The following is a 20,215-nucleotide window of genomic DNA, read 5'->3' as shown; positions in this document are numbered from 1 at the left end:
ACACACCTACCTACCTCTAGAGTCTAGAGGATTTGCTTGGTGTTTTTGCCTACTGACCAACCTTGTTACCGACATTTTCTGCAGCGTCAAGGTCTGCGCTCTGTTTCACTGCTTTGTCATAAATGTAATTGAATCTATCAGATTCTCCATCTTACTGCAACGACAGCAAACAAAAACTTTAAACTGTTACATATTTTATCTGCAAGCAATAGTGTATCATACTGGTTTGGCAATAAAAGAAATAATGGATATGTGACTTTTGTAAAAGTTACTGTAAAATGCTATCTTTACATGGAGTATTACTGTCGTATCATAGTATAATATATTTTCTTCAGCATAAAATTCAGTATGTAAGTAGAAATTATAAAATGGACCGCAATCGTCTGTTCTATCAGGAAAGAAAGAGTCCATTGTTATCATCATTAAGGTTATTATTATTTTTTCAAAATTTTATTATTTCTATAATAGATTGTTTTAGTTTTTCCCATTTTTGTATTTCTCATTTATGTTATTATTATCTAAATCTTCAATATTATTATTTTCTCATTACTTTTCATGTGTTTACTTTAACATTTCGAAGCAAAGCCTCCCTTTCACACGCCATCCCGTCCTTTTCTTGTTTCCTCCGGACCTGGTTCGGAAATTATTTTGCTTAAAGAACCTTTAAAGTGCAAAAAGAAAAGAAAACAAAAAGTTAAGAGTGTCACAATGCGGGGTTCTGGAACCTGCATTATTTGGCATTTGCTTTGCCGAACCATCAAGGATTATAATGATACGCAGTTCTGCCTGGTTGTTGGTATGTTGGAATGATCATGTTCAAAACAATGACCACAATGAAGGAGGTTAAGAATGGGAAGGGTTACTCCAGTTGGAAAAGTATTGTGCTACAGTCGCAAGGAAGCGGAGAAGTATATAAAGCATAAAGTATGGACGAGAAATGACCAAGGAAAGCCAGTTGGATGAATAACAGTATATATAGGATAAACAAAAAAGAAAAAAAATAAGAGTAACGAAGTAACTAGGAAACTAGACTCGTGTTAGTCTGACAAAACAAAGCATTTGCTCCAAGTTTAAACTTTTGAAGTTCCAAGATTCAAGCAGAGCACTAGGAAAATCATTCCACATTTTGGTCGTAAAGGGAATGAAACTTCTTGAACACTGCGTGGTAATGAACTTACCAGAGGAAAAGACGTAATTGTCAGGAATGACTGCTTATCCAGTATGATTTGGTGGGTGGCACAAACTGAGAAGATCTGAATGCAAAGAATGAGTCGTCAGGAGCCTATGGCGGCTTAGTCTATAAGAACCCCAACGAAGGTTGATTAGGATCATTGATTTATTTCATATAGCGTCGATTAAACCTAATTTGACAGATCTTATACTAAATGCAGCGAAAATAGAATATTGCCATCTAAAAGAAATATTCAGTTTTGGTTGCGTTAAAAATGCCAGGACACAGAATTACATACAGTAATCACATTTTAAATTAGAATTTTGGGATGCTGTTATTCCGGTTAATTGCAAAGATTGCTTTTATTTTGATTATATATATATATATCTATATATATACTATATATATAGATATATATATATATATATATATATATATATACATAACTTCAGAAAAGCCGAAGACACATGATGAGATGAAGGATTTATTTGTTAAGAAATGCTTTGCACAGGAACTTTGTGCATCATCAGTCTGTTAAAATAGAAGTACATTTTAAATTAATAAAAACAAAATACAAATAAAAATTGCAACCTAAAATTTAAAAATTATAATGTAGCATACTTGAAAGCTAAAAGTGAAAAAAGAACATTAAAGCAACCACTGAAACACCAACCATTCGCTAGGAAAGGAGGAGAGAAAATGACCAGATATGGGATTCAGATCAGAAAGAAAACTATGCCAGGTATAGCAGAGACGATGAACGACCGCTATTCAATGAAGGATCAAGTCTTTCGTTAATAATGACTCTAGTGTTCTTAAATACTCAAGAGTCCCTATTGTAACATAAAATGGAGAAGTGCTGTTTCTTGACTTCAATCTTACATTTGATGTCATGATTTTTGATATTTGAATGCTCTGGTGTACTTAATCTCTGGCCAGTTCTAAAACTATACCCTATGTGGCTGCAATATCGCATTTGCAACAGCCTCTTGGTAGATCCAACATAAATACCAGGACATCCTGGGCACGTAAATTTATACACAGCATTAGACCTCATAAAAGGCTGCAGACGATCTTCAAAGCAGAACAGGGAGCCAATTTTACTCGGAATTTCACCTTCAATGATTCGAGTAAGCTTCTGTGAAAATTTCAGGTTGGAAATATAAGGAATCGAGGCATACATGAGTTTCTTTGGAACATCAACAATCGGTGGAACTGGCTTCGGATATTTAGTTAAAAGTACTTCAGGGTTCTATGAACTAAAGTGGAGATAGCGTTAAGTTTAAAACTTCTTTGACAGGAGCTGTAAAAATTATTGGCTTGACCAGTATATATACGTTTTTTTTTCCTATAGACTGCTGTATTGAATTGATAATAAATTCTGGGAATGCAAATGTCTAAGAATGGTAGACAATTTTCCTTTTCCTCTTCTCTAGTAAACTTGATTTAGGGTGTTGTAAATTAATATACTGTAGGAATTGTGCTGCCTGTCATTGATGCTTGAATAGGGCGAAGGTATCGTCGACATACTTTCTATAAAACATAGGTTTAAAAGATGACGAACAAGATTCTAAGAATTTCTATTCCAGATGAGACTTAAAATAAAGAGAGTCTTGTACTGCTACTTATAAAAGTTTGAAAGGCAATTTACTAAAGCCATGAAAAATATAGCCTTTGTCAAGAAATACTTTGTCAATGGTAATATCAATAGTTTCGTTAAGTGGGACATATGTGAATAAAGATTCCACATCAAAACTAGCCACATATAATTCACTGTCTTGGTTGATAATTTGATTTTGAAACTCAAAACCGTATTTTAAAATATAGTGACTGGAAACATGCTCACTCAATAAGGACACAACAAATTTTGAAATTGAGAAGGATGGACTAGGCAGCCATATTTGCTAACTTTTATATGTCTCATCAGGAACAGAAATTCTTAGAATCTTGTTCATCATCCTTTAAACCTATTTTTTATAATGTTTAAATTATAATTTTTAAATTCAAAATTTTAGATTGTAGTTTTTATTTGTATTTTGTTTTTGTTAATTTAAAATGTACTTTTATTTTAACAGACTGATGATGCACAAAGTTCCTGTGCGAAACGTTTCTTAACGAATAAATCCTTTATCTCCTCATGTGTCTTTGGCTTTCCTGAAGTTATGTATGCATATGGAAGTTCCTGCATATCACATATATATATATATATATATATATATATATATATATATATATATATATATATATATATATCCAAGGCTTCTTTTAATGTCCTGTACTGCCATGATGGGTCTTGTTTACATTTTCGCATCACCCGCGTTTACCGGTTCAAATTGAATTCCAAAAGAAAAAAGAACTGTAAACAAAGCAATACACGGGGAAAAAATAAGCAAATTACTCGTGGTCTAGTATCAGCTTTTTGAAATTTTGTAAGTATTTAGAACAAGGGAAATTGCATTGAAATACGGACTTTAAATTAATGATGATTGGCGAGTAAAAAATTCAGTAGACATGTTATGTGCTAACGAAGTGAACGCAACGGTCTTCTCTACTCTGTTCTTGTAACGGCCTTGTTAATCCGTCAGCTGATTTCGCCTTTGATATTTATATTTAAAAATACCGTACGTTATTATTCTCTTTTACGTTGATTTTTGTCGGGATGTTCCAGCCACTTATATTATAGAGATTAGAGATTATCTGATGTATAAAATGTCTATATGAAAGCTCATCCTTTGAGGCAGAACTATGGAAATGAAGCCTGACTAGGCTGCCTTCTTTCTGGATAGGAAGTTAGCTAGTAGGTAATTCCATTGAGCTACATTAACACAAAACGAGGCCAATATTGGGGCAAGGCCTAATCGGATAATTGCTGACCTGTAGTATATAAGTAAGTGGTTGCCTTATACCTAGTCCACCAGAAAGCTGGTAGCTAGATAGGTATTTTTTTTTTCCGTCATGTCAGGTACCTTAGGTATCTATGAGCATTTGGTGCTGCAAGGCGAGATTCCGAATCTGTCTGTGGCGTAGGCCTGAACGAGGCCTATGGAGGTAGTAAGTTGTAACTTGTATGGTAGATGATGATGGTTACCGACGGATACAGCCGGGTCACAGGTAGATCTAGGGTACTTATCTGCGGCGGCCTAGACTAAGGCAGTTGCGGTTTTTCTATGCAGTTTTACCTACTGAACAAGAATTTTAAGTAATAGGTTTAGTATTCGGACGACTGTAATTATTAACTCCCCAGGGGCCATTACTAAATACGACGAAATACATTGGATGCCCCAATCGCTAGTGGTTGTTGTATCTGCGATTACGTTCCTTGCAGTCCGTGTGGACGGCTTCTGTAGAAATACCGGGTTACAGACTGTTATGGTTGCCACAAGCTCCATAGCCCTTCTTAGGGTAAAATACAAAACGGCCACCTCTTCCATACCGCGACCACCTTCCAGAAAATCGGAAATGATGGCCTTGTTTTTGACTTGGGAGAAAAAACTTACCTCGAGAGGAAAATAGAGTTCCCAAGGTGTTGCTTCGATGGACACTGGCTCTTGATTAGCCTAATGTCTATCTTGGGTTACAGGATGCATTAAAAGTACTTTTCGGGAAGGTGGTCGCGCTACAGTAGAGGCCGGCCATTCGGTATTTGGCCCTATGCGTAGCTTAAGCACTGGTTACTGACTTGCACAATTTTTAGGTTAGGTAGGTGCAAGCAGCTATCATGGAATGGGTTACTAGCCTACTACTTAGTGTGCAGAACAACAAGATAGGTAAGTAGCTAGGTAAGGTAGATCTAGGGTACCTATCTGCGGCGGCCCAGACTATGGCAGTTGCTGTTTTTCTATGCAGTTTTACCTACTGAACAAGAATTTGAAGTAATATTTATTTGGACGTTACTACTATGTCTGATTACCCCCAGTTGACGACTGGTGGGATTCAGGCCGCACAACTACCTAGTATTGTAAAGTTTAACCTGGGGGGGTGGCCAAAGCCCCTGACCAGGTCAGGGCACGGCACTGTAGTTTAGGAAGGTAAGGTTTGGTCTAATTTATCATCTGTTCCACCTTGTTCCTGTCGCTTTGTGCGCACCCACAGGGTGGGTCACCAGCTCCCCTCCCCATCTAGTGTAATATGGTTATCTAGGTTAGGCTAGACTGGGAGCAAATGGAAAAGGAGAGGTCAGGGCTAAAGTAGTAGGTAGGCATTTCTATATTAAACGTTTGAGGGGGAAAATGACCTACCCAGGCTTTCCTTAACCTTTACTAGGGTAAATGACTGAACGGCGACATAACGGCCACCTCTTCCAGAATGCAGGCAATTCCCCAAAAAAACTTGATTGTTCCGATACGTAATACAAACCCTCGGTCCTTTAAAACAATAGGAAGGTAACTAGCGGCAGCTGGGACGGTCGTAAGCTTCGAACAAGGGAGAACGGTAGTTAACTGCTTGTCGATCGTCGCGCGCGCCCGCGCGCCCGAGAGGTGAAGAATCACTTTTGCTTTCGGCCGCGGGTGTGAAGGACGTGTTCGTCATCGCTCTCTTGCCCGCTTCATCGTCGTATGCTTTGTTTATATTGTGTTTTCTACTAATGGTTTGGTTTGACTTGAAAATGAAACTGTAAGTACACTGTTTTCATTTTCATTACTTAATTATGAATCAACATGGAGCTATCGCCGTAGAGACGGCGATTTCCGCTCTTTTCATGAATTGAACCCTTGAATTATGTCTCGGTGCCGAGGGCGGGCGCACTCACGCCGAGTCATGTATTTTGGGCGAAAGTGTGTAATTGAAAGATGTAAGTACTCTTTTTCATTATATTTTTGCCCTGTGCGTTCGTTGCCGAGAGCTTGATTGCGCTCGGCAAGAGCCTCTTATTTTGTATGAATAGAATGCAATGAAAGTGGATTCGCAATGCAGTTTTCTTTTCATTTTCATTTATTAATTGCATCAAATTTAATTTTGGATCAATTTCCGCTCTTACCCGGGAATTAATCCTTACGATTTATTGCTGTGAAAGTGAAAATAGCAAGTGCAGTATTGTTCATTTTCATATATATTTATGATAGCATCATATTATTATGGATCAAGTTTCCGTCTCTTACCGGGAATTGATTTTTCCCTCTTTAAGTTCTATGAAGTGAATCGCAAGTGCAGTATTCTGTTTCATTTTCATATTACTTTTCACTGCTGTGCGGGGGTAGGGGAAGCGAAGGTCTGCCAGGAAGTCGTCGGAAAGCTCTCCCGCGACTCCTTGGTATCCGATTCTTCGTCTTCTTTCCTGCCCCCCCACCGCTCAGCTTCCTCGTATTTTGTTTTTTGGGGTCTTCCTTCCGTTCGGGGTGTGGGGGCATGTCTCCCCCCCCCGTGCGTGAGGGAACCCCTCTTACTAATCTGTCTGTGCTACCGCAGGTGCTACAGCCGTGGGAGACGACCTTGGACAGGTATGGACCACTGCGGCTGCAGGGCGTGCCTAGCATCCACGATCTGCTGCAGAGTCTAGCGAGGTCTGGGGCGGTGACCTTGGAGTGGTCTCCACTACAACCTTCACGGCCGCTTATGCTGCTTCCCCCCGCTGGTCTACACTCCCCATGCTGTGTCGGTGACGCCGTCTTTGCCGCTTCTAGGGACCGGTCGCCGCCGTACCGAGGAGGGGTATGCCGCCGCCGCCTGTGTTTTCTTCGTGTTGCCTGCCCCAGACTTCCGCTGTTCCAGCAGCTCTTCTGGACCGGCCGCCAGTACCACGCTGGCTGCCGATGATTCTACGAGGCGATGGCTGGGCCTGCCGTACCTGTCGCTGATGTGGTTCCCGCTACTGGCTTGGCTGTCCCTTCTGTGTTTACCGCTGCCGCTGTTCCTGCCGCTCCTGAGCTGGTTGCTGTTCCTGTCGCTCCTGGTTCCTGGCGCCTGTCCATGCTGGTCCTGCCCATGGTGTGTGTTCCCCAGTCCCAGGTCCTTCCGGACAGGTGCAGTCGGGCCGTGTTGCTTCGGCAATAGGCCCGACTCCGGCCTGGATGGAGGACCTGACGACTGTCCTGCGTGAGCTGACGAAGAAGAGGAAGGTGTCATCTTCGTCTGTTGCTGCCTCTTCCCCTTCGACTTCTAAGGCCCATAAGCCGAAGAAGAAGAAGGCTGCCTCCCCCCCTAAGAAGTCTCCTTCGGGAACTTCTAAGGGCCCGTCCCACCTCGGTGGGACGGGGGGTCCTTCTGCTGGTCCTCCTGCTCCTTCGGGGTGCGGGGGCCCGTCCTCCCCTTCCGTAAGGAAGAGATAGACGGGGACCAGAGGAGTATCGGTTAGCTCTGGTACTTCCTCGCCTGGTGCTAGCGGCGATGCCGCTACGCCAGGTTCCGGCTCGGTCTCTCGTTCGCGGGAGATCCCGAGTGTACGCTCTCCCTCGGGAGACCGTGCAGCCAAAGTTTCGGCGCCAGAGTTCGCTCGGCGCCAAGACCACGGCACGGAGCAGAAGGCTGGCGAGAACCGCTCAGGTGACTCTCGCCAGGCCAGCGGCCGCTCTCGCAGCGACCAGCTGGTAACCGGGTTTTGTTTCCCCCTAAGAAGACTCCTTCGGGAACTTCGAAGGGCTCGTCACATTCCGGTGTGACGGGGGGGTTCTTCTGCTGGTCCTCCTGTTCCTTCGGGAACGGGGCCCGTCTCCCCTTCTGAGAAGAAGAAGAAGACGGGGACCAAGGGTGTGCTGGCTACCGCTGGTACACCCTCCGCCTGGTCTTGGCAGCTCTGCTGCTAAGCCAGGTACCGGCTCGGTTTCTCGTCCGCGAGAAGTTCCGAGTGTACGATCTCCTTCGGGTGACCGTGCAGCCAAAGTTAAGACGCCTGAGTTCGCTCAGCGTCATGACCGAGGCACGGAGCAGAAGACTGTCGAGAGCCGCTCAGGTGACTCTCGCCAGGCCAGCGGCCACTCTCGCAGCGACCAGCCGGTACCTCGGGTGGACGTGACGGTCTCTGACCGGCCACGGGTTGAGGCTGGGAAGAGGTCCCCCAGGTCCCCTCGACCGACGGTACCAGCCTCGGCTGGTACCAGCGGTTTTGACGTGCCGCGAGGACGCTCACCGGTCTCACGGCGAAAGCGAGCTCTGCAGGTCACCTGACCGCCGCTCCCACAGGGACCGGGCGGATACGGTGACCAGCAGCAGCTCGTCTGACGCACGGGACCGGGGTCGACGTGCTCAGTCGAGCCGCTCGCCACAGGTGAGCGGCACAGCTAGGCCTGCAGATCGATCCCCACCGCGGGTTGGTGATCGGCTGCAGCCCCCCACCCCCCACGTACGCTGGTCCTGCCAGCGAGAGGGGGGGGGGGGAGCGTCAGGTCTGTCTCTCCACTACCTTCAACTTCCTCGGGCTACACCGGGAAGAGCGAGGTAGCTAGGAGTGATCGTGAGAGGTGCGCCGCTCACGATCCCGTCACGACGCCGCACGTGCCACGTATGGTCTTAGGACCAACCAGGACGTACGCGCAAGTGATTGGAGGCGACCGTCAGGGGGAGAGGGGGTAGCGTCAGTTCTGTCTCTCCGATACCTTCAACTTCCTCGGCATACGCCAGGAAGAGCTAGGTATATAGGAGTGATCGTGAGAGATGCGCCGCTCACGATCCCGTCACGAAGCCGCACGTGCCAGGTTGGTCTTAGGACCAACCAGGACGTACGCGCAAGTGATTGGAGGCAACCGTCAGGATCTGTTGCTGGTCCTTCTTCTGAAGGAGGAGGGTCCTGGGAGCTGCTCTTGTTGGAGGGACTGGACGGTCCTACTCCTCAAGACGCTGTAACTTCCGAGATTCAGAGTAACTTTACCCAGGTTATTGCACTGATTCGTCAGCACAACGACCGGGGGGAAGGATCGCCGCTCCCACCAGCAGAGCCCAGTCTCTGCTCGAGTCGTTTTGGGGCCCGAGAGGGAACCCAAACCGACGGTGTGGGTTATGCCGCGATCGGAGCTTACCGATTCTGTCTTGAACCAGAGTCTCTCGTCTCCGGACAAGAAGGCTCTCTCAGTTCTGGCCGGTCGATCAAGCTACTTCCACCTCCTCTACTGCGACAGCGGCGTGTCTTCGGACACCGTATTTAAATACTCCTTCGGTCCTCCTGAGAGGTTTCGACCTCGACGAGGACTGGAATGAGTCGGAGGACGGTATCGGCTCTCTCCTGTCAGGTGTCGATCAGCCCCACCCAGACGACGTTCACAGTGGCGGCAGACCCTTACCTACAGTGAAGAGTTCGTAACCCTCCTCGGGAAAACGTTTTCTCCTGACGATACGTTTTCCCAGACTCTGAGAGGCCATCGCCGCAAGGCGATGGCTGCTCCTACTCTTCTCCAACTGCTAGTTCCACTGGGAAGGCGAGCGAGTATCCAATTCCTCCCCCATTCCCTCTCTCCTTACGGCTACGAGGGAAAGGGGAAGGATCCTACAGAGATTTCTCTGTAGGATCCCACGTTGGGGACTGCGCTACCAGGGGGGACCTTCGGGTCCTACCTGACGTAAGCCCCGGTCGTTGAGGAGGGTCCGCCCATTCTCGATTTCTACGGGAATCGAGAGGACCACCAGCCGATATCGTTTTGACGAATTCGGTGGGGGTTTCGCAGACTGCTTAGGAATTCTACGGAATTTCTAGCGCATTCAGTGTTTTTAGAGTTTTCTTACGATCTCCAAACACTTAGGCGAGACCACGGTCCAAAGTGAGCGAGACGAGAATCCCCGATATGTTACAAGATAATCGGGAACCTCGCACTATGCTCGAATTCTGGAATTTCTAGCATTAGGAAGAAGACTGCTGCGAAAAGAAGATATCTCACAGTAGGCGACCAACCTGGAATAGAGAAGAACGGAGGGGAATATCCAGTTTGGCTGGAACTATCGTCTTAGTATTCTGTTTCACCATTGAAGCTTTCCTTCGAGGAAGACTTCTCCTTCACTCTCTTTAATAGAGAACGAAGGTGGTCGATCTCCAATCCTTATTTTGTTTTCTTGAAGGAAAGAATTTAGGATGGAGATCGTTGTTCAGAATCCTACAATATACTACGTATATTAACCTCGCGACATGATTCTGCTAAGCAGTTGAATGGTCCGAGGGGTAGGCGCATATCCTGGTTATTCTACGGATTGCGACTTAGACGAAAAGTATTCTAATGAACTGCAAACTCCCGGGTTGCCTGCAACCTCCAGGAGTTTCCAGAATTTCAATTTTATATACTTATGGTGTTTGTCACAACAACACCATTTTAGCTTTTATATTTACCGAAATTCGTTTCGCTTAAAAATATAATTGCTCGAGCATATCTTTTTATGCTCGGTGGTTCTAGCCGAACGCATTCCTTCGTGGAAAGGATTACTTGGCAACTCAAGGATGAACGAGTCAGCGACAGCTACTGCGTATTGATTGCCCGAGGCATTTCAGTATCAGCTGCCGCTTTGAGATAGACGGTTGTTTATGTCTTTCTCACCTGCTTTGATTGAATAACAACCGTATCTCTGCCCAACAATCACGGACTTAAGTCTCTGATTAACGGGGATTCTCGCATACATGAATGACCATCCACTGCTGAGAAACGCTAGTATCATCGTCTTCGGTATTGCGAGAATTTTAAACAGAGATATCTATTCGACTCTCATCTTTCTGTTTACCGCACGGTAAACAGAATTCTGTAATAGTCTCTTGCTGCATCGTATCCCGATAATGCGAATGATTTTTGCGGAATCTGAGTTTGTCCTCAAAATATCTTGTATTCGGAGGTGTACAATTGTTCATTGTTCACCCCGGATTAGCAGATGTATTGAAAGACATCGCCTACTCCCACACCTGCCAGCTCTACTTCCAAACGTTCAGCCCATGAGAAGCAGTTCTTCAAGCGGCATCACCTGTGTTTCATTACTGAAGAACGCCCCGCTTTCATTGCACAACGGACAGCAATGAAATGGCGGTTAGCGTTTTCAGTCATTTGTAAGCCCCACAGGTTTAGAATCTTGAGATTCCTTCTCTCGATTCAGCTGGAAGACGTAGGTTGCATTCATTGCCTACCTTCGTCTTCAACGTCACATAGTGTTGTTTTTTCTCCTTAGCTGAGATTCAAACGTCTATGAGATTTTCTTGCATCAAGGGACCTCGGTCTTTTGAAGGCAATTGACTTTCGCCTTTTGAGTTTATGCATTAAGAGAATCATCGCCGCGCCGTCCGGCATCGGTGACTAACAAATATTTTATTTGTTTGGTCTCTCAGCATAAAAAGCGCGAAGGTCACGTGACTTACCCAGGATGCTTGGACAACTTGCCTCTACTGATTCCGAACCAGTCAGTCGGCAGCTGTCAGAGCGTCCGAGTCAGTTACGAACTATGCTGTGGACTTAGTTCGGTTGTTCCAGAGCAATCATTACTTCGTCTTAATAGCTTGTCAGTATGAGTACTGTACATAACCAAAGTCGAGAAGAGGGATAGGTCATACGACTATTCCCTTCTTTTCGTCTTAGGTAACTGCATGACTTCTCTTGAGAAGTCAAGCACAAAGGATGGGGATTTGTGACGCTCGATTTCGTACCGATCTTCGTAGCGAAGACTCAGAACCCTTCGGTAACTGACGATTGGTTCGAGTCCTTCACAATACCCTCCCTAATGGACGTCACCGCCTCCGATACGAAGGCTATGCTGCTTTGTCCTGTGAAGGTGCGACGGAGCTGTCTGAAGAAACTCGACACCCAGGATGAGTGTGGACGCCTCTTCATCATTCTCTCGCGTTCCGCAAGAACTTCTCCGTGGCGCAGGTAATGAAGGCAGGCGCCTGGTCCAACCGGACCGCATGCACCTCCTTCTACCTTCAGGATATTGCCCACAAGTTCCTTGGATTCTTTTTCCTTGGGAACCGTGGTGTTGCTCAACACGTTGTGTAGTTAACCCAGACCCTCGCAGGCTGAACAGCATCGAGTCCTGGTGTGACCGTAAGAATGGATGAGGAATGAGAGTGTGACTGGCTCCCCCCCTCTCCCCCCATTCTTTTTCTTCCCTCTACCTTTGGGTAGAGGGGACGAAAAAGGGACATCGGTCGTCACCCTGCTGGGTAAGGACGAGATGCAGGTGAGCTACTCAATAGAGCACCATCCTATCCCTTTCAGTAGGGATAGGAGTAAATATCCACCATTCCTCCAACAAGGGGGAGGAAGTGGATGCCAAATTGAGACAAACCCATCATTTTATGATTGTCTCTTGCAAACAGGAACAAGTTCTTGCTTGCTGGTACGAAGAGATACGCTTGCTCTCTCTTAGTACTTGGCCCAGAGGTCTGACCATTGATTCCTGCGGTGCACACCCCGATCAATCGGACAGAGGTTTGGATCCCTCCCTTGCTCTTACGACCAGGGAGGCACTCCAGGGTTGGACGAACACCAGTCTGTTCACCAAAAAGACTCAGATTCCTCCCACCAAGAAGTGAGTCTTCCTATTGTTAAAGGACCGAGGGTTTGTATACGTATCGGAACAAATGACAATTTGTCGAAAATTGCATTTTTCCTAACTATACAAACCTGAGGTCCTTTACATATAGTCCACCTCATGCCACCCCCTCACTCTGCAACTTTTTGCATGGCCTAAAGCAAAAGTGATTCTTCACCTCTCGGGCGCGCGGGCGCGCGCACGATCGGACAAGCAGTTAACTACCGTTCTCCCCTTGTTCGAAGCTTACGACCGTCCCAGCTGCCGCTAGTTACCTTCCTATTGTAAAGGTAGGCCTCAGGTTTGTATAGTTAGGAAAATGCAATTTCGACAAATTGTCATATTATGCCATTATTTCTTAATTTAAGAAATACGTAACACTTTCTTCGAGAGGAACATGGAGGTCATGGTGCACTGCCAGGATGGGTCACAACTCTTAACTGATGCTCATGGCAGCGAATTCAAGTAATTTTTCGGGAAGGTGGCCGCATTCCAGAATCGGTGGCTGCTGTGCTGCTGTTCGGTCATTTACCCTCAGCTTAGATGCTGTGACCTGACCTAGCCCCCCAAAGTAAGTTTTGACTCCATTTGCATTTTAGCCTTAGACTGTATCTTTGTAATTACCCTTGCCGCTCTTTCTGAAGTCCAGAAATAGGTATTCCTACAGTTTAGTGAGCCTAAATTCACTGCTTAGCGTAAAATCAAGTTCAGCCCACAGGCTTATAAAATAGTATACTATTTATTGAATCAATGAATGCTCTGAAAGACATTGGTAATTTGTCTATTTACAGAAGCAGAGGTTGTAAAAAAAGGAAAAAAGTGGGAACGTAAATAAATAAAAATGTTGTAGGGGATACGAATACATAAGTTTGTTCATGAAACTTACCTGTCAGATATATATATAGCTGTATTTTTCCGAATCCGACAGAAATTTAAACACTTACGACACACGCAGTGGGAGTCAGGTGGTTAGTACCCATTCCCGCCGCTGGGAGGCGGAGGGTATCAGGAATCATTCCCATTTTCTATTCATAATTTTTCTGTCGCCGGTGCTGGAAACACCTGTTTGCAGCACCTCCGTCCAGATTTTGGAAACTTACTAGCTACTTGAGTATCCCTTTTGGTTTTTCTTTGGTATCTGAATTGGATCGTGGCTTGGCACACGTTGACTTTGGTTTGAATTGATTTTGGTATTGAATTTTCTTTGATCAAGATGTCAGGGTCTAGTTCTACTAGCGCTAGATTTTGTTCGATGGCTGAATGTAGAGGTAGGCTACTGAAAGCTTCAGTAGACCCACATTCTGTTTGTAAAGTGTGCAGGGGGAATGAATGTACGTTTGAAAGTCGTTGTAAGGAGTGTGAAGACTAACAGAGTCGGAATGGAAGGCGTATGAAAAACCTATCTTAAGAAACTTGAACGAGATAGGTTAAGGAGGTCTTCCTCCAGGAGTGTTTCAGGTAGGCAAGATTTAAATTATTCTCCTGCTAACCCTCCTTCTGTAGATTATGCTCCTACCCCTGTAGTGTTGCCTCCGGCCCTGAGACAGTGTCGGTAGAAGGTAATACGTTATCGCTAATTCTTGAAATCGATTCGTAACTTAGAATCAAAAGTGTTAGCTCTGGAGAGCAAAAGTGAAGAAAAGTGCAGTGAAAGTGCCCCTTGTGTAGTGGAGGAGCGTCAGATCGGCCTCATTTCCGCCTCTAGACCTAGACCTCTGCTTGACTCCCAGATTACGGGGAGGAGAGCATGTCGAAAGTCGAAGGAGGGTTACGAGGAACCCCCACCGATCTGGCGTGCCTTCGGCAGCTTCTGACGAACATACCCAGACTGCCAAGGAGCGTGCGCGTGCACGTCTTCTCAAGGAGTGCTTTTCTTCTTCTGAAGTTCTTCTCCCCCGCGCAAGGGGTGGAGCTCTCATACCGCATCACGTCCGCTGAAAAGGACGGCTCGCGTTCGGGACGCTTCACGTCCAAGTTGTTCTCCGGAACTTTGCTCGTCGCCTGATAGTGCGTTTTGCTGCTTTTCCTCCGCAGAAGAAGCGTAAGGATTCGTCGGAGGCGGAGTCTTCCCTAGATGTTTCTTTCGAGCGCCGCAGTCGCTCTAAGGTGCGTGAAGCGGCGGTTCCTGGGAGTAGCAAGAAGGCGTCCCCTCGCCGCTCTCCTCTCTGCACAAGGATCAGCCCCTCCCCAGAAAAGGAGCTTCACCTACAAGCAAGATTCTTCAGTCTCTTCAGCAGCAACTTCGAGATGTTTTTCCTTCGAGAAAGACTGCTCCACGTCGCCGTAAGGATGACAACCTTCCTGTGAAGAGGTCGAGGCGTTCTCCCTCTCCCTCTCCTCGCTCGTCTCTCTCTCCGTTTGAGTCTCCCTCTAGAGTTAGTCCTGCTCCCCAGCAACTTTCTAGAGGAGGCGAGAAATTCGTTTTCTCGCTCTCGTGAAGCGTTGTTTCCGCTGATACGAAAACTGGATAAGAAGCGAGTTTCCTTAGATGCAGAACGCGCTTCGGCGAAAGTCAAACGCGCTTTAGTGGACGACGAACGTGACTCGGTGCAAGTTTCGCGAGCGCCAGTGGACGCCTCAGCGAGTGTTAGTTAGTGGACGCTCGGCGCGCACCAGTGGACCCGCTCGGCGCGCACCAGTGGACGCCAGGTGTACACCTGTGAGTTTGAGCGCGCTTCTGTCGGCGCCAGTAGATTGGCTTCGGACGCAAAACGCGCGCATACGGACGTCAGTTTTCCACTTCCGCAAGCACAAGCGGAGGCGGGAACTCTTCCTGTTCGCCGTTCTTTCTCTTTTGAGAAAGCTCAGGACTCTTCTTTACTTCCTCCGACTTCTCCAGTGTCTGAAGAGGAAGTTAGTGACGCTTTCGTCGAAGTGGACGAAGAACAGCACTTGGCTCCAGTTTCGACGGACTACAAGGTTTTGACTCGTTTACTTCAGTCAGTCTTTGCAGACACCTTCCAACCTGAAGCTCCACGTACTCCTCCCTCTCAGTTTTCGTCTTCCAAAGCTGCCTAAGAATCTCGGGCTTTGTGAGGATGAAGAAGTCGCTTTCTACGAAGCAAGCTTTTAGGAAGGTCCATGATTGGATGGAAAAGAGGAAAGCTTCAGGCAAGACTTCTTTCGCTCTTTACCACCTTCAAGACTTGGTGGCAAAGCTGGTATGTGGTATGGGAGACGGGAGAAAACGTCGGAGTTAACGCTTCCAGCCTCAGCTCAAGGAGACGGTTTGGGTAGCATTGTAGACGCCACCAGAAGATCTTTTTTGTCTTCCCCTCGAAGGTCTCGTGGACACATAGCGAGTTAGACTTTCACCTTAAAGGCCTCTTCAGGACACTAGAGGTCTTTATTTTCTTGACTGGTGCCTGGGGGTATTGGATGCCAGGTCCAGGAGTTCTGATTCCATCACTCTGGGGGAGCTGTCCAGTGTATTGTCTTGCATGGACAAGGCCGTCAGGGATGGTTCTGAGGAATTGGCTGCCCATTTCAGCACGGGACTGCTTAAGAAAAGAGCACTTTTTTGCAATTTCACTGCAAAGTCGGTCTCACCAGCGCAAAAAGCGATCTTCTTTTCGCGCCTTCTCAGAACATCTCTTCCCAGTCTATGGTAAAGGACATAGCAGCCAGTCTCAGGAGAAAGCAACTCAAGACCTCCTGGCTCAGTCTTCTAGGAAGCCTGCTACTTCTTCGGCTTCTGGGTCCTCTGCTTTGAAGAAGTCGAAGCCCTTTCGACCCGCTTCTTTCCTCGAAGCCAGCCCCATCGAGGAAGAGGCTCTTTCAGAGGCAAGACTCCCGCTCCTTCCAAGAGCAAGAAGTGAGAGGGAAGTCCTTCAGACACCGGTAGGAGCCAGACTTCTACATTTTCGCGGAAGCTTGGGAAGAGAGAGGTGCCGACGCTTGGTCTCTGGACATCGTCAAGAAGGGGTACAGAATTCCTTTCCTGTCGTTACCCCCCGCTGTCTTCGACACCAAAGGATTTGTCTCCGTCGTATCAGGGAGAAAAACAGACAGTGCTTCACGATCTATTAGATCAAATGATCAAGAAGCAGGCAGTGGAACAAGTCTTCGACCGGAGTTCTCCGGGGTTCTACAACCGTCTGTTCCTAGTGCCGAAGCAGTCAGGGGGGTGGCGCCCCGTTCTGGATGTCAGCAGTCTGAATCGCTTCGTTACCAAGCAGAAGTTCAAGATGGAGACACCTCAATCCGTGCTTGCAGCTTTAAGACCGGGGGATTGGATGTCTCGTTAGACCTTCAGGACGCATACTTTCACGTCCCCATCCATCCCCGTTCAAGGAAATACCTGCGGTTTGTCCTGAAAGGGAGATTTTTCCAATTCAGGGCACTCTGCTTCGGTCTCAGCACGGCGCCGATGGTGTTCACCGTTCTTATGAAGAACGTTGCGAGGTGGCTCCATCTTGCGGATATAAGGATCTCTCTCTACCTAGACGACTGGCTTATTGTTCGAGCCTCATCGCCAGACAGGTGTCTGAAGACCTGCACACGACTCTGTCGTTAGCGAAGTCCCTGGGACTTCTGGTCAATCTCGAGAAGTCGCATCTGACTCCTTCTCAATCCTTAGTCTATCTGGGGATTCAGATGGACTCAGTGGCTTTTCGGGTTTTTCTTTTCCGTCCCAGGGGCGACAACTTCAATGCCTGGACAAAGTGTCGGCCTTTCTGGGGAAGGAAACATGCTCGGTGAGGGAATGGATGAGTCTGCTGGGGACCATTTCCTCACTGGAGAAGTTTGTTTCTCTGGGACAGGTTGCACCTCCGACCACTTCAGTTTCTTCCTCTCAAGCAATTGGTCACGCAAACAGGATCTAGAAGAGGTCTTGCTTTGACGGAAGAAGTGAAAAAGCACCCTCAATGGTGGTTGGATCCAAAGAAGCTTGCGGAAGGTCTTTCGCTCAAGCTTCGGAACCCCGACCTAGTGTTGTTCTCCGACGCGTCCTCCACCGGTTGGGGAGCAACACTGGGAGGGAGAGAAGTGTCAGGCACCTGGAGAGGGGAACAGGTGTCCTGGCACATCAATCTAAAAGAACTCTCAGCGGTTGACCTCGCTCTGATTTTTTGTTCTTCGAGGAGGAAGTCTCCAGCAAAGTGGTTCAGATAAAACTCGGACAACACCACAGCCTTGGCATACCTCAGGAAACAGGGGGGAAGGCTCACTCTCATTCTCTGTTCGTCATCGCGAGGAATATCCTGATGTGGGCGAAGGCGCAAAAACGTCACGATTCTGACAAGGTTTGTGTCAGGCGTGGAAAACGTGCGAGCGGACCTTCTCAGTCGGCAAGGACAGCTTCTGCCGACGGAATGGACCCTTCATCAGGAAGTATGCCAGGCGCTATGGAAGCTGTGGGGAACGTCCTCATGTGGACGTTTTCGCAACTTCCCGAACGAAGAGACTTCCGCTGTATTGCTCCCCAGTTCTGGACCGGGAGCAGTGGCAGTAGACGCCCTACTGTGGAATTGGTCGGGACTAGACGTTTACGCTTTTTCCCCCATTCAAAATACTCGGGGAAGTAATGAGGAAGTTCGCTGCATCAGAAGGAGCGAGAATGACCCACCCTCATCGCCCCTTCTGGCCAGCGGCCGACTGGTTTCACGGAGGTGATGTCCTTCCTAATAGACTTTCCGAGGACTCTGCCGCCCCTAAGGAAAGATCTACTCAGACAGCCCCACTTCGAGAGGTACCACAAAAACCTCCCGCTCTGAGTCTGACTGCGTTCAGACTATCAAGAAGTTGGCCAGTAGCGAGGGGTTTTTCAAGACCTGTGGCACGGCGATTGCCAACGCAAGGAGGTCCCTCCTCAGTCGCAGTTTACCAATCAAAGTGGGCTGTCTTTAGAAGTTGGTGCAAAAGGAAGGGCATTTCCTCCACCTCAACCTCTGTGAGCCAGATAGCAGATTTCCTTCTTCATCTTAGGAAAGAAGCGAAACTAGCCGTTCCCACGATTAAAGGCTACAGAAGCGTGCTTTCTGTGGTCTTCAGACATAGAGGACTCGACTTAGCGAATGATAAAGACATTCATGATCTCATTAGATCATTTGAGACTGTGAAAGTTCTCCAACCTAAGGTACCATCGTGGAACTTAGACGTGGTACTGAAGTTCCTCATGTCGAGTCAATTTGAACCGCTCCATTTAGCCTCGCTTAGGAATCTTACTAAGAAGACTATTTTCCTAACCGCTCTGGCGACGGCGAAGAGGGTTAGCGAAATTCAAGTCATAAGCAAGCATATTGGGTTCAAGGATCATAGTGCAGTTTGTTCCTTAAGTCCTACGTTCTTGGCAAAGAACGAGAACCCTTCCAACCCTTGGCCGAGAACGTTCGAGATCAAGGGGTTGTCGGAGCTAGCGGGACCTGAAGCTGAGAGTCCTGTGCCCTGTCAGGGCTCTCAAGTTTTATTTGCAGAGAACTAGAGCATGCAGAGGTTCTTCGGAGAACTTGTGGTGCTCTGTGAAAAAACCAGATCTTCCGATGTCGAGAATGCACTGGCGTTCTTCTTAAGAAGTACGGTTAAGGAAGCCCATGAAAAGTGTGGTGAAAGTGACATGGAGCTTCTGAAAGTGAAAGCCACGAGTTGAGGGCTATTGCTACTTCGTGGCTTTTCACAAGAATATGGCAATCAAAGACATTTTGAGCGCCACTTATTGGCGAAGCAATTCGGTGTTCGCTTCACACTACCTGCGGGAGGTGAAAGCAACATACGAAAATTGTTACTCGCTAGGACCATACGTCGCTGCAGACACTGTGTGGGGGCAGGAGGTAGCGCTCATCCTATCCTTTAATGGTTTTAGGGGAGTTTTTAACTTGTGTTATGGTTGTGGGGTTGACCGCCTGCGGCGGATCTCCCTTCCATTAGCTTAGTCTATGTGGGATACTTTTGGTAGGCTACGCCAGGTGGTTTGGTTTTTACTTCGTTGCCCTCATTTGTATGGTCTATGGTCTAGTCACGTCGTGGTCTCGCCCCTGTTGACAGATCATCTGGAGTGCACCAGCTATATAGGTCTCTACCTCGCTGGCAACTCTAGTAGCACAAGCAGACTTACGCGGCAGTAACCTCGAAGTCAGCTATGCTAACAGGTAAGGAATCAAGATATCAATTATCTGCATATATATGTTTCCTAAAATCTTCTATTCTGTCTACTCCCACCACCAAAGGTGGGATTCAGCTATATATATATCTGACAGGTAAGTTTCATGACAAAATGATATTGTAATGATACAATTAAGTTTGTTCATACTTACCTGGCAGATATATATAATCAAGTACCCACCCACCTCCCCTCAGGAGACAGTGGAAATAAAAATTATGAATAGAAAATGGGAATGATTCCTGATACCCGCCTCCCAGCGGCGGGAATGGGTACTAACCACCTGACTCCCACTGCGTGTGTCGTAAGTGTTTAAATTTCTGTCGGATTCGGAAAAATACAGCTATATATATGACTGCCAGGTAAGTATGAACAAACTTAATTGTATCATTACATATCATATTTTGAGAAAATCTTAAGTTTGTTATGAAGCAGAAACACTTAATTTTTTGCAATGTAACAAAAAGTGGCTGCTGAGAGCAAGAGGCCATGCCATGGTTCCTACCTGGTTCCTGGTTCCC

At 46.9% G+C, this 20,215-nt stretch overlaps 1 protein-coding gene across 4 annotated transcripts in view; it reads left to right on the top strand.

Moving 5' to 3' along the window:
* The first annotated feature begins 3,463 nt into the window (after positions 1 to 3,463).
* Positions 3,464 to 20,215, top strand: part of LOC135196911 (protein arginine N-methyltransferase 6-like) — a 137,024-nt gene continuing 120,272 nt past the window's right edge. Inside the window, exon 1 of one of the 4 annotated variants that reach the window (XM_064223728.1) lies at positions 3,464 to 3,600. The gene's annotated coding sequence lies outside the window, so the exon portion shown is untranslated. Of the gene's footprint in view, positions 3,601 to 3,644; positions 3,793 to 3,921; positions 4,059 to 13,030; positions 13,167 to 20,215 lie in introns of those variants that run through there. The other 3 variants (XM_064223727.1, XM_064223729.1, XM_064223730.1) reach the window with 3 other exon arrangements.

This window comes from Macrobrachium nipponense, chromosome 18, assembly GCF_015104395.2.
Source record: "Macrobrachium nipponense isolate FS-2020 chromosome 18, ASM1510439v2, whole genome shotgun sequence".
Classification (NCBI taxonomy): domain Eukaryota; kingdom Metazoa; phylum Arthropoda; class Malacostraca; order Decapoda; family Palaemonidae; genus Macrobrachium; species Macrobrachium nipponense.
The sequence above is the reverse complement of the archived record's forward strand: the minus strand, read 5'-3'. Positions and strand labels throughout refer to the sequence as shown.